The sequence below is a fragment of the Ascaphus truei genome, chromosome 3, assembly GCF_040206685.1.
Source record: "Ascaphus truei isolate aAscTru1 chromosome 3, aAscTru1.hap1, whole genome shotgun sequence".
NCBI lineage: Eukaryota > Metazoa > Chordata > Amphibia > Anura > Ascaphidae > Ascaphus > Ascaphus truei.
Genome location: NC_134485.1, coordinates 255,847,849 through 255,858,491, shown reverse-complemented (window position 1 = coordinate 255,858,491; position 10,643 = coordinate 255,847,849). Strand labels below are relative to the sequence as shown.

At 42.1% G+C, this 10,643-nt stretch overlaps 1 long non-coding RNA gene across 1 annotated transcript in view; it reads left to right on the top strand.

Moving 5' to 3' along the window:
- LOC142491059 (uncharacterized) overlaps positions 1-10,191 on the top strand; it is a 247,827-nt gene extending 237,636 nt beyond the window's left edge. The window contains exon 3 of the long non-coding RNA XR_012800247.1: positions 6,702-10,191. This is a non-coding gene — a long non-coding RNA (uncharacterized LOC142491059). The remainder of the gene's footprint in view (positions 1-6,701) is intronic.
- The last annotated feature ends 452 nt before the right edge of the window (positions 10,192-10,643 follow it).

Here is a 10,643-nt window from a genome sequence, read left to right as displayed (position 1 = left end):
AATGTTAATGGGTCCAAGAGCTAACTCTCTTGGACCCTTATGCATGGAGCAGGGGTAACCAAACGGGCTTGACCTTTATTATATACCCTGGTTACCCCCTCCCGTCACAGGGGCGATGGCAGATCTAAGGGCCTGATTGGGGGTATTACTGATTAGGCAGTTTTGAAGGTAAGGAGGGGTATAGCCCATAGATAGCCTTAAATGTAAGGGTCACGATGTTAAAATTAACCATTTGCTCCACCGAGAGCCAGTGCAGGTCTTGTAATATTGGTGAAATATGGTCTCCCCTTGCCTTTCCCGCTATAAGATGGGCTGTGGCATTTTGCACCAATTGCAGGACTTTGATATTACAGTATTTTTGTTTTTTGGAGACCCATCAGAAGAGCTTCATTGTCAAACTCCAAATTAAACAACACCCTCTACTTGTCTTACAAATGCATGCACTTAGTGTTTAGGGTCCCATGGCCATCTCTTTCTTTCACAACTTTTTAGGTAGCTGCCCTTTTCCCCCTATGGTACTGGGGTTACAACATTAGTATGGGATGTTCTTATGTGCCCTTATGGTACTGGAGCTACTGTACCTCTTTACTATAAGGTGTTACACAGTTTCTCAATTAGAAAAGTATAGTTCTTTGTACTGTATGTTTCAGAGCTAGTTATGCAAATGAACTGTCAGATACAATGCGGCTTTTGTTTACTTGTCTTAAAATATCCAATTTTAGGTGGATTAGAATTTACAGGCTTTGATTAACTTTCTGGAGATGGTCCAGTAGTTCACTCTTTACCAGGAGATAAATTATCTGCCTAACAGCAGCTATCACGTTTAGGCTGGATGCCTTGTTGTTAGGATCAGCTCATTGTTCTGTCTCGAACAGGCTCCCTTCTGCTCGTGACAATGGGTATGTATGTATGTATGTATGTATCTCTATTTGTATAGTGCCATCCATGTACATAGCACTTCACAGCAGAAAACACGTGAAATAATAATATAACACATAATGGGGATAAGCGCTTCAGACATAAAAGTAACAACAGGAAAAGGATTCCCTGCCCAGAAGAGTTTAAAATCTAAGTGGTAAGTAGTAAGAGAACTTATAGAGACAGTAAAGGAGTGCTTCTGTAAGGTAAGTGCTTCTGGGTGCCAGTTGGATATTGAGGGGAAGGACATTCCAGAGGTGTGGGGCAATGAGTGAGAAAGGCTTTAGGTTGGAGGGGGCTTTAGATAGAACAATGGTAGACAGAAGACAATCATGACCACAGTGCAAGAGTCAGACAGGTGTGTATCTAGAAATTAGGGCCGAGATGTGAGGATGGGGCAGAAGAGTGTATAGTCTTAAAAGAGAGAAGGGGAATTTTGTAAGTAATACTGGATTTAATAGGAAGCCAGGAGAGGAATTTCAGCAGGAGAGATGCTGAGACAGATGTATTTATAAAATGTTTTACCAGGAAGTAATACATTGAGAGTTACCTCTTGTTTTCAAGTATGTCCTGGGCATAGAGAGTATGCTATAGTAGAGAGTAAAGTGATTCTAGCAGCAACGTTTAGGACTGATTGGTTACAATAGTTGAGTCGGGAGAGAATGAGGGCCTACATCAGAGTTTTAGCAGTAACGTAACAGAAGAAAGAGGGTAGAGGTATTCGCTCTGTATAGGAGTATTTAAATGGGGTAATGGGGACTAGTTAATATCTCGATAAAGGTCTCCGTTAATGGGAATATCATAGATCATAGGTAACAGAAGTGCCTTCTGTATATCTATCTATATTATATATATATTTCTCAAACCGTTGTATGTGTGTTTGTCTGTCTGTCCTGTCCCTAGGGGCAATCACATTGGACCTTTGGCCCGTCACTCTGCCTCAGGCCAATGAGATGGCTCCCTTGGCCCGCCTGCCCCCGAACACCTCTCATTGGCCTGAGGCGGAGTGACGGGCCAAAGGTCCAACACACACACACACACACCTCCCCGGCGCTCACCTCTCTCTCCCTCCCCGGCGCTCACCTCTCTCTCCCCCCCCGGCGCTCACCTCTCTCTCCCTCCCTGGCGCTCACCTCTCTCTCCCACCCCGGTGCTCACCTCTCTCTCCCTCCCCGGCGCTCAGCTCTCTCTCACTCCCCGGCACTCAGCTCTCTCTCACTCCCCGGTGCTCACCTCTCTCTCCCTCCCCGGCGCTCACCTCTCCCTCCCCGGCGCTCACCTCTCTCTCTCTCCGTGGTGCTCAGTTCACCTCTCTCTCCCTCCCCGGCGCTCACCTCTCTCTCCCTCCCCGGCGCTCACCTCTCTCTCCCTCCCCGGCGCTCACCTCTCTCTCCCTCCCCGGCTGGGGGACAGGCAGTGGGCAGGCACGCGGCGCCGAGTACCTAAGATGGCGGCGCCCGGAAGGAGAGGTGACATATTTGTGTGTGTGTGTGTCACTGTGTGTGTGTGTGTGTCACTGTGTGTGTGTGTGTGTGTGTGACACTGTGTGTGTGTGTGAGGGGGGGGGGGCACTGTGTGTGTGTGTGTGTGTGTGTCACTGTGTGTGTGTGTGTCACTGTGTGTGTGTGTGTGTGTGTCACTGTGTGTGTGTGTGTCACTGTGTGTGTGTATGTGTCACTGTGTGTGTGTATGTGTGTGTGTCACTGTGTGTGTGTGTGTGCCACTGTGTGTGTGTGTCACTGTGTGTGTGTGTCACTGTGTGTGTTTGTGTGTGTCACTGTGTGTGTGTGTGTGTGTGTGTGTCAGACACTGTAGGGTGGGGACCCCCCCCTCCTGTCCACTGCCCCCCCCTCCTGTCCACTGTCCCCCCCCTCCTGTCCACTGTCCCCCCCTCCTGTCCACTGTCCCCACCCCCCTCCTGTCCACTGCCCCCACCCCCCTCCTGTCCACTGCCCCCCCCTCCTGTCCACTGCCCCCCCTCCTGTCCACTGTCCCCCTCCCCCCTCATAGCGGGAAATTTAACTCACGGGCAACGTCGGGTCTCTCAGCTAGTTATAAATATACAAATATATATGTATATGTATATATATATATATATATATATATATATATATATATATATATATATATATATATATATATATATATGTATATGTAGCCCTGTTTCCTATTGAATACAGTACGCTACCAATGCTGTGTAACCTGTTGGCTCACAGGGACTGAGCCTCCGCCACGGAGAACCTGGGGCAGCTTGTATGAATACGGATAACCTCTTACTTAGTGCAGCGCCTCCACCTGCGATGGCTCCCAGCAAAGTGGAAGTTGTTCCTCGCAGGACAATAATATATCACACACAAACACACACAGCATATAAAAGTAACCAATGACTTTACTAACGCAACCATAACCTTGTATATCATCAACAGGTGTCCCTCCCTAGAGGAGACACTATACTACTGCGTCTTGCAGGACGCAACCCCTTCAACGTGAACCCACACCATGTCCAGTTCCCACACTCAATATTGCCCCACCCCCAAAGTGAGGTATATGTGTGTGACTGCGCAGCCACTATGTTCGGATATGAATATATGTATATAGTTGGTGCACTTGATGATGTTACCTGCTGAGCGCTCCTGCGCTCGGGCCTGCCAAAGAACTTCACAAAGGATCAGACAACAAATGACTTCCAGGAATACCTTCCGGGGCGATCCCACCCGGTTGGCTGCTACTGTGCGGCCGAGGTCTGAGCCCAGACCTCTGGTATGATAGTGCAACAGTCTCTGAATGTACAACTCTCCTGCTGATGCTAAGGGGCTGTGTCCTATCTGATGGCCAGTCCCTACTTCCGCTTCACTCTACGGGGACTCAGGGCCTAACTGGGCCGGGGTATGTGGCCTAGTGTAGGGGCTGTTGGCCTCCCTACACATAGTGCTCCTCTTCCTTCCTCCTCCTGCTCGGTTCTGCCCCGTGTGCTCCCCTGCGCAACCTTCTAAACCTTCCTCCCGCTATTCCAGCCGCCATATAGGCTCCCTGGCGTCACCTGGTCTCGCTATGGCTGCTGGGACTCGTAGTCCCATACACTCCACCCTATAGGAGCAGCTCCTCTTTCGCAAGCTCTTGCAACCTCTTACTGCGCACGCGTGACCTCTGCTCCCTCACCACCTCCATGGCTCACCGCGCATGTGCGAACACCAACATGGCGGCGCCCTATACTCGGGTCACTGCGGAGCCTCCAATGTACCAAAGCACTCCCTGCACAATGCAACCTTCCTATGCTTCCCCGCATACGGAGATAAGGGTAAGCCTGGGGAACCTGGCTATATCTATATATATATATATTTTTTTTTTCTATACACTGGAAATGAAATATTTTAGCTACAATATATAATTCTCTATACGGTCAATGTCAATCCCTATGGATCTTTCCAGTTGTACACATTCATTTAATTTTATAATTAAAACTTTCATATCCCTTTTAACTCTTGCTTTTTTAGTGCCGCTATCCTTTCATCACCCTTTTAGGCAGACTTTTAAGTCTAAAAAAAAACCTTTATCAGTTTTCCGTTTGTTACATTATTTAGATTCAGAACAAAACACAGCATGCTCCCGGCAGCCTATTACTGCAGGCTGCTGATTCATTTAAGCTTTTAGGCTGTATTTGGTCATCATCAGCAAGGCATGTACTTGTTATTATCCATTTTACTCAGGATTTTCATTAAAAGAGTTTCATCCATGAACAAAACAACAGTGCAAAATCCATAAGGAAAAGGTGTACATTTCTTCTCCCCAAACAGAGACTTCTTAACCTATACCGAGTTGTTGTTTATTTTTTTTAAAGCTGCATGTGTTGCATACACACTGGGAAAGAATAATATACCACGCTGTCTGTAAATCTCACGCTATGCTTTTCCAAAAAGAGAAAGTTGCTTTTGCCGTGCTGTTTTACTACGGAAAACAAACCTGACAAAAAATGCAGACTTCTGCCTTTTAGACACAACCAGCCACATTTATTGTTTATTTGATTGTAATTGGGACATCAGCATTTTCAATTAAATAACTTAAATCAGCTCTTTTAATAATTGGCACAATTGCCATTAACAGATGATCTGTCAGTAATCTGCCATTTGCATGTTTAGTCCTGTATTTCGTATAAGCTCATTTATTGATGTACTGTAGTAAAATAGAGCGCAAAATGCACACGTGCTCTGCTACATATTATTATTATTATTATTATTATTATCATCGTTTATTTGTAAAACGTCAACATATTCCACAGCGGAGTACAATGAGGGTACAGAGTCACATCAATGACATAAACAGAATAACATAAAATAAAGATACACAAGTGCAAACAGATACAGAAGGTAATGAGGGCCCTGCTCATGAGAGTTTGCAATCTAGAGGAAATAAGGGTTACAGAGTTATAACTGTTATAAGGGTTAGCTCGTTCAGTCTCTTCTTTATTAGTTATTATACAAACTGACCGATTGTCACAATGTTACTTTAAGAAAAACACAAGTTAAAATTATGATAAATTATTGCCATCCAGTTTCCTCTCAAACCACATCATTGTGTAAAATCTGAACCATTCCTTTGCATGTTTCGTCACTTTCGGTCTTGTGTGCAGGGCGGTTTAAGAATGTTGCCGCCATAGCCACTTACTTTTTTACCACCCTGACCTCCTCCTCTTGCAGCGTCCTGACATCATGTGGCAATGCGTTTCCATGACAAATTGATGCCATGTGACAGCATGTTGTCATGGCAACGTGTCACCATGTAACGTGGCGGCGTCATTTGATGTCGCGATGCAGCAGAAGGAGGAGGGCGATGCTGCAGGAGGAGCTAAGTGACCTTTACAGAGGTCCCACGCTCTGTAAAGGTCACTTTACAGAGCGTGGGACCTCTGTAAAGGTCACTTTACAGAGGTCCCACGCTCTTCCCCGGCAATCAGTTTAATTGTTGTGGGTAAGAGAGCGGGGCCTCTGTAACTGCAGTACCGACCTTTCAAAATTTGCCACCCTATGCCCGAGCCTAGTAGGCTTATGCATAAATACGGGCCTGCATTTGTGCACGATAATTCTTTGAATACAAATATACATTTTTATCTTGGTCTTGTAGAGGCATTAACCGGTTTAAAACTGTTACATACCAGTTAAATGTATTTGTTATAGTTTTACTGTGAATTGTTAAGGTCAATACCTACCTACCTACCTACTTAGAAATATTTAGTTACACTAAAGAATAGAAATAAATAAAACTGTTTACTTGTAGATTTTAAGATCTACTAACAATCTTATCACTAAAGAGATTAGAATCTAGAGCATTTGGCTACATTTAAAAAAAAAAACATTACAAAATTAATATATGGTTTAAAACAGCAGTTTTTTTTTAGCTCCACAGAATTGGACAACCACTGGTGGCTTCCCGGTTCCAGATTAACAAACAGGTTTATCCAATGAGCAGGATTATTTGCCCGGTGGATACAAAATTGCTGGGATGTTAGGGCTTGCTCCAGTGGCCAAAATAATTTTGCAACTATCTATCTATCGATAGATATAGATAGATAGATAGATAGATAGATAGATATTCTATATATTTGTTGTTTTGTTTGTGGCAAAATTTGCACACAAAAATAGTACTATATCTGGAATCTGGGGTTACCTGGAGGCTGGGGAACCACGTCCGCTGACGGTTGAGGTAAAATAAAAAATGAATGTTTCTTAGAGATTGTTGCTTTATTGACTTATTAAACACACAACTGTCATTTGTTTACCTTGTTCCAGGTGTATGCCTCAACTTCAAGTCACACAGACGATGAAGTGAAAGACTTCTACCGATAAAATCAACCAATGAAACAACAAAGAAAATTGCCATCTCAAGATCATTATGGGAGAGGAGAGTTCAATCCAAAAATTGGGTATTATGGTTACGGCAACAAAAATGAACAGGCAGACAAATTGATGGAATTTGCAGAATGTTAAAATGAATACAATACAAACAGAATATAGAGATTGGAATAGACTTGAATCAAGAATTCAATTGAATACAACCTAGCTAACAAGAAACACATGATTGCAGGCGGCACCGTCCTTTAGCGATTTGACACAAGAAGTGATCCCCGATTGGTTTATAGTAAGTTACATCTTAGTGCAAAGAGGAAAAGAAGAAAACGGATTGAAAAGAGGACAAAATAATCAATACAAAGAACCTCAGAGAATTTCAATTAGAGCTGAAAAAGCATTCAGCTTGTTCAAGATGCGTGGGAATACTTTACCAATTCTGAAAATTTTACGATTGCAGTTCAAAGGGCAGGAAAAAATGGTGGAATCACTAACAAAAAACAGGACGAGAAAAGTCTGTTCCGTGAATGCAACATAATGAACCACATCCAAGTTGTGCAAATAGTGATGTCCCATAGTAATTAATAGGATCTACTTCTTATTTTAGGAATGATAGATTATGAAAAAGCATTTGATTCTGTCTACACCTCAGCCATTTTAAATACATTAAGATGACACTATGTTGAAGAAACGTACATTGAAATTCTAAGTAACATTTACGAGAATGCCACATTAAACATTAAAATACATAAAGGTAAAAGCAAGATAAGAATTGGCAAGTGTGTGCGACACAGAAACAACATGTCCCCACAGCTTTTCATAGCAACTCTAGAAGAATTGTTGACATTGAATTGGAAGGAAAAAAGAATCAAAATTAACAATGAATACTTGACAGTGAACAAGGATTTCCAGAGAACATTGGTATTTTTGCCACAGGTCCTGAAGATCTCCAGCAACCAATGAGATTATGTGCCACAGCTCGCAGCAAGTAAGAAGATGGGCCTCCAATCTCAGCAAGAGCAAAGTGGTCAACAAATGTGTCAACTCTAGAAAGATCTAAATAAATTGAATAGAACTAGAAGAAGTCAAAAACTATGTCTTACTTGGACAGCAAGCATCAGTGTATGGAAACCTTTTGAATGAAATCAATAGGAGAATGTTGATGATATGGAACGCATTTGGAAAAAAGACAATCTTTCAAGGGAATCTTCCACTGCACCTCAAGAGGAAAGTTTTAGACCAGTTTATCTTCACGTACAGTACAAATACAAAGACAATTAAGAAACTTTGGACAACTAAATTAAGTATGGAGAGATGTACTGTATGCTGTGAATTACCCAAAGAGACCAGAAAAATAATAAATGTTTTCGGAAGTAAACAAAAGCCTGTGACATAATCACAAGGGTGAAGAAATTAAAATGCAGTGGGCAAATCATTAAGAGATCTATTACTGCCAGTATAGCTTTTCACAGTTGGGGATGTCTCGAAGGCTCCACAGGCTTCTCCTCATTTGAACTTTTGTACAGTCACAAAACTAACAGTATTCTAGACCTACTGTAGTGAGGGAGTCGTGTTAGGATAAAGTTTCTACTTCTAAAACAGTGCTGTAGTGTATTCTTCACCTCTGAGAGGAAATTGACATTTTTGGTCATTTTGATCATTTTGATAAGGCAAACCTAAAAAAAACAGACTAAAGAAGACTACTATAAAAGAGCTCGAAGCCCAGACCTACAGTACATACCTGTGGTAATGGTTATACTTATTCAGTCTCCTTCTAACAGTTAACTTTTACAAAGCGGAAAAATGCCCTTTGAAGGGTTAGGAAAGTTGGAGAAGTAAATTATGAGATTGTCCAGCCTGATACCAGAAGAGGCAAACACATTTTCTACATTAATTTAATAAGACCATTGAAACCTGCTGACAGCCTCTCTATCCACCCAATAGAAGATCAAGTTGGGATCTCCGGTACTGATGCCTGGCCCCAAAAGAACCCTGGCACAATGCAATGTGGAAGCTCGACTAAAAGGAGTACAGCGTCCTAATTGAGCAAGCGTCTACAAAGCTCTATGCATGTGTTCTCAGAGTGTCCTGGCATAACCATCATCATAGAGCATCTCATCACAATGGAAACTGGTGTATCCATCTGATCTAGTCCCCAGAGCAGAAAAGGTTATCCCATCATAAGGAACTGCAGAAAATGCAAGTAGACATCATTTTGTAATCATAGTGCGAATTGTGTAGTCTGGTGGTCTTGGAGTTAAATCAGATGGATCTACTGTATTTTGTATCGACAGTCAATGCAGTCTCAAAATCTGATGTGTACAGCATTCCAAGAGTTGATGAACTGTTAGATTGTTTAGTGTCAGCCAAGAATATCAGCCCCCTTCCGCCCTCCTCCTTTCTGGAACATCTTGTTTCTGTAGGCATACTGCATTTTCTCAATGCCCATAACCTACTTGATCCTCTCCAATCGGGCTGTGACGCGGCATACTCAACTGAACTGCACTCACCAAAGTAGCTAATGACCACAATAGGGTAAAATCTCAAGGAAACTATCCCATACAGATTTTGTTTCTCCTCTGCTTTCAATACTGTTGCCCACCCTCTCCTCCTGCACATTCTTTACTCTCTTGGCATCAGTATCACTGCCCTCTCTTGGTATTAACCTCTTTGGCTTATGCAGTAATCTCAATGCTGATGACACACAACTGTATTTTCCTACACCTGACCTTATACCTTAAGAACAGTCACAGATCCCAGACTGTCAGTTAGCAATCTCTACCCAAATAGCCCTATTGTTGCCTCAAACTTAATATGTCTAAAAAAAAGCTCCTCATACAAACTCCCAAACCAAGCCCTATGTTCCCTTCCCTATTACAGTCAATAACACTCAAATTACTATCCACTTAGTCTCACAAGTATGTTACCCATTCCCTCTCTTTTTCCTCTCTTTCTCTCCTCTCTAAAGAATCCTATGTACAGTGCTGAGTACCGCACGTTATATTGTAATTGTGAAGCGCTTTGAGTCCCATTGGGATAAAAGCGCTATATGAAAAGTTATTATTATCTTATTATGATATAAACACTGTTACTATATCTTGCCGGTTATTCCTGCGCAACATTTCAAAGATATGCCCCTTCCTCTCCCCCTTGACCACTATAACAAATATGCATGCCCTCATTCTTTCCTGTATTGATTACTGCAATATTATTTTATCTGGCCTTCCTGCTTCACAACCGTCTCCCTTACAATAGACTCATTCTATATTAGCTGCTGTACCTATTAATCTATGTATAAACTACAACATACTCCTCCTTCTCTTTAACGCTCTACTACACTCTATATATCTCAACTCTGATCCTCCTTATACCTTTACTCGCTTCTTACTTGCGACCCAAGGATGTCTAATTTAACACCATTTACAGTATGGCTACAGCCCTCTCACATATTAAAGCTTTTTCAGCCTTCTCTTTTCCAATGCAACTTGGAAGTAAGCAGCTCATTAGTAGATGACTTGACAATATTTCATTACCTAAAGTTGGTAACTACTGTAGAACATACTGTAATAAAGGATTTTAACCAGAGGTGCCCACTGGGCCTGGTCTTTTAGTATTCCCTTTAAAACATTTTTTGAGTTTTGGTTTTGCCTAAAGTTGATTCTGGCTCTGTATTTAGGGAGGTGTGTAAATTTGATAACAAAATACTGTATGATAAAATCAACTATTCTGGTGTTGTTTTGCTTATTATAGCAAAACCTATAAAGATAAAAATGTATGCGGTTACTTATTCAAAAATAACAATAATTTATGTTATTTCTTTGTTATTTTATTTTACTTTATTTTTCTTGATGATGTATTACAGTCAGTCTGCTGTCTGTTGTCTGC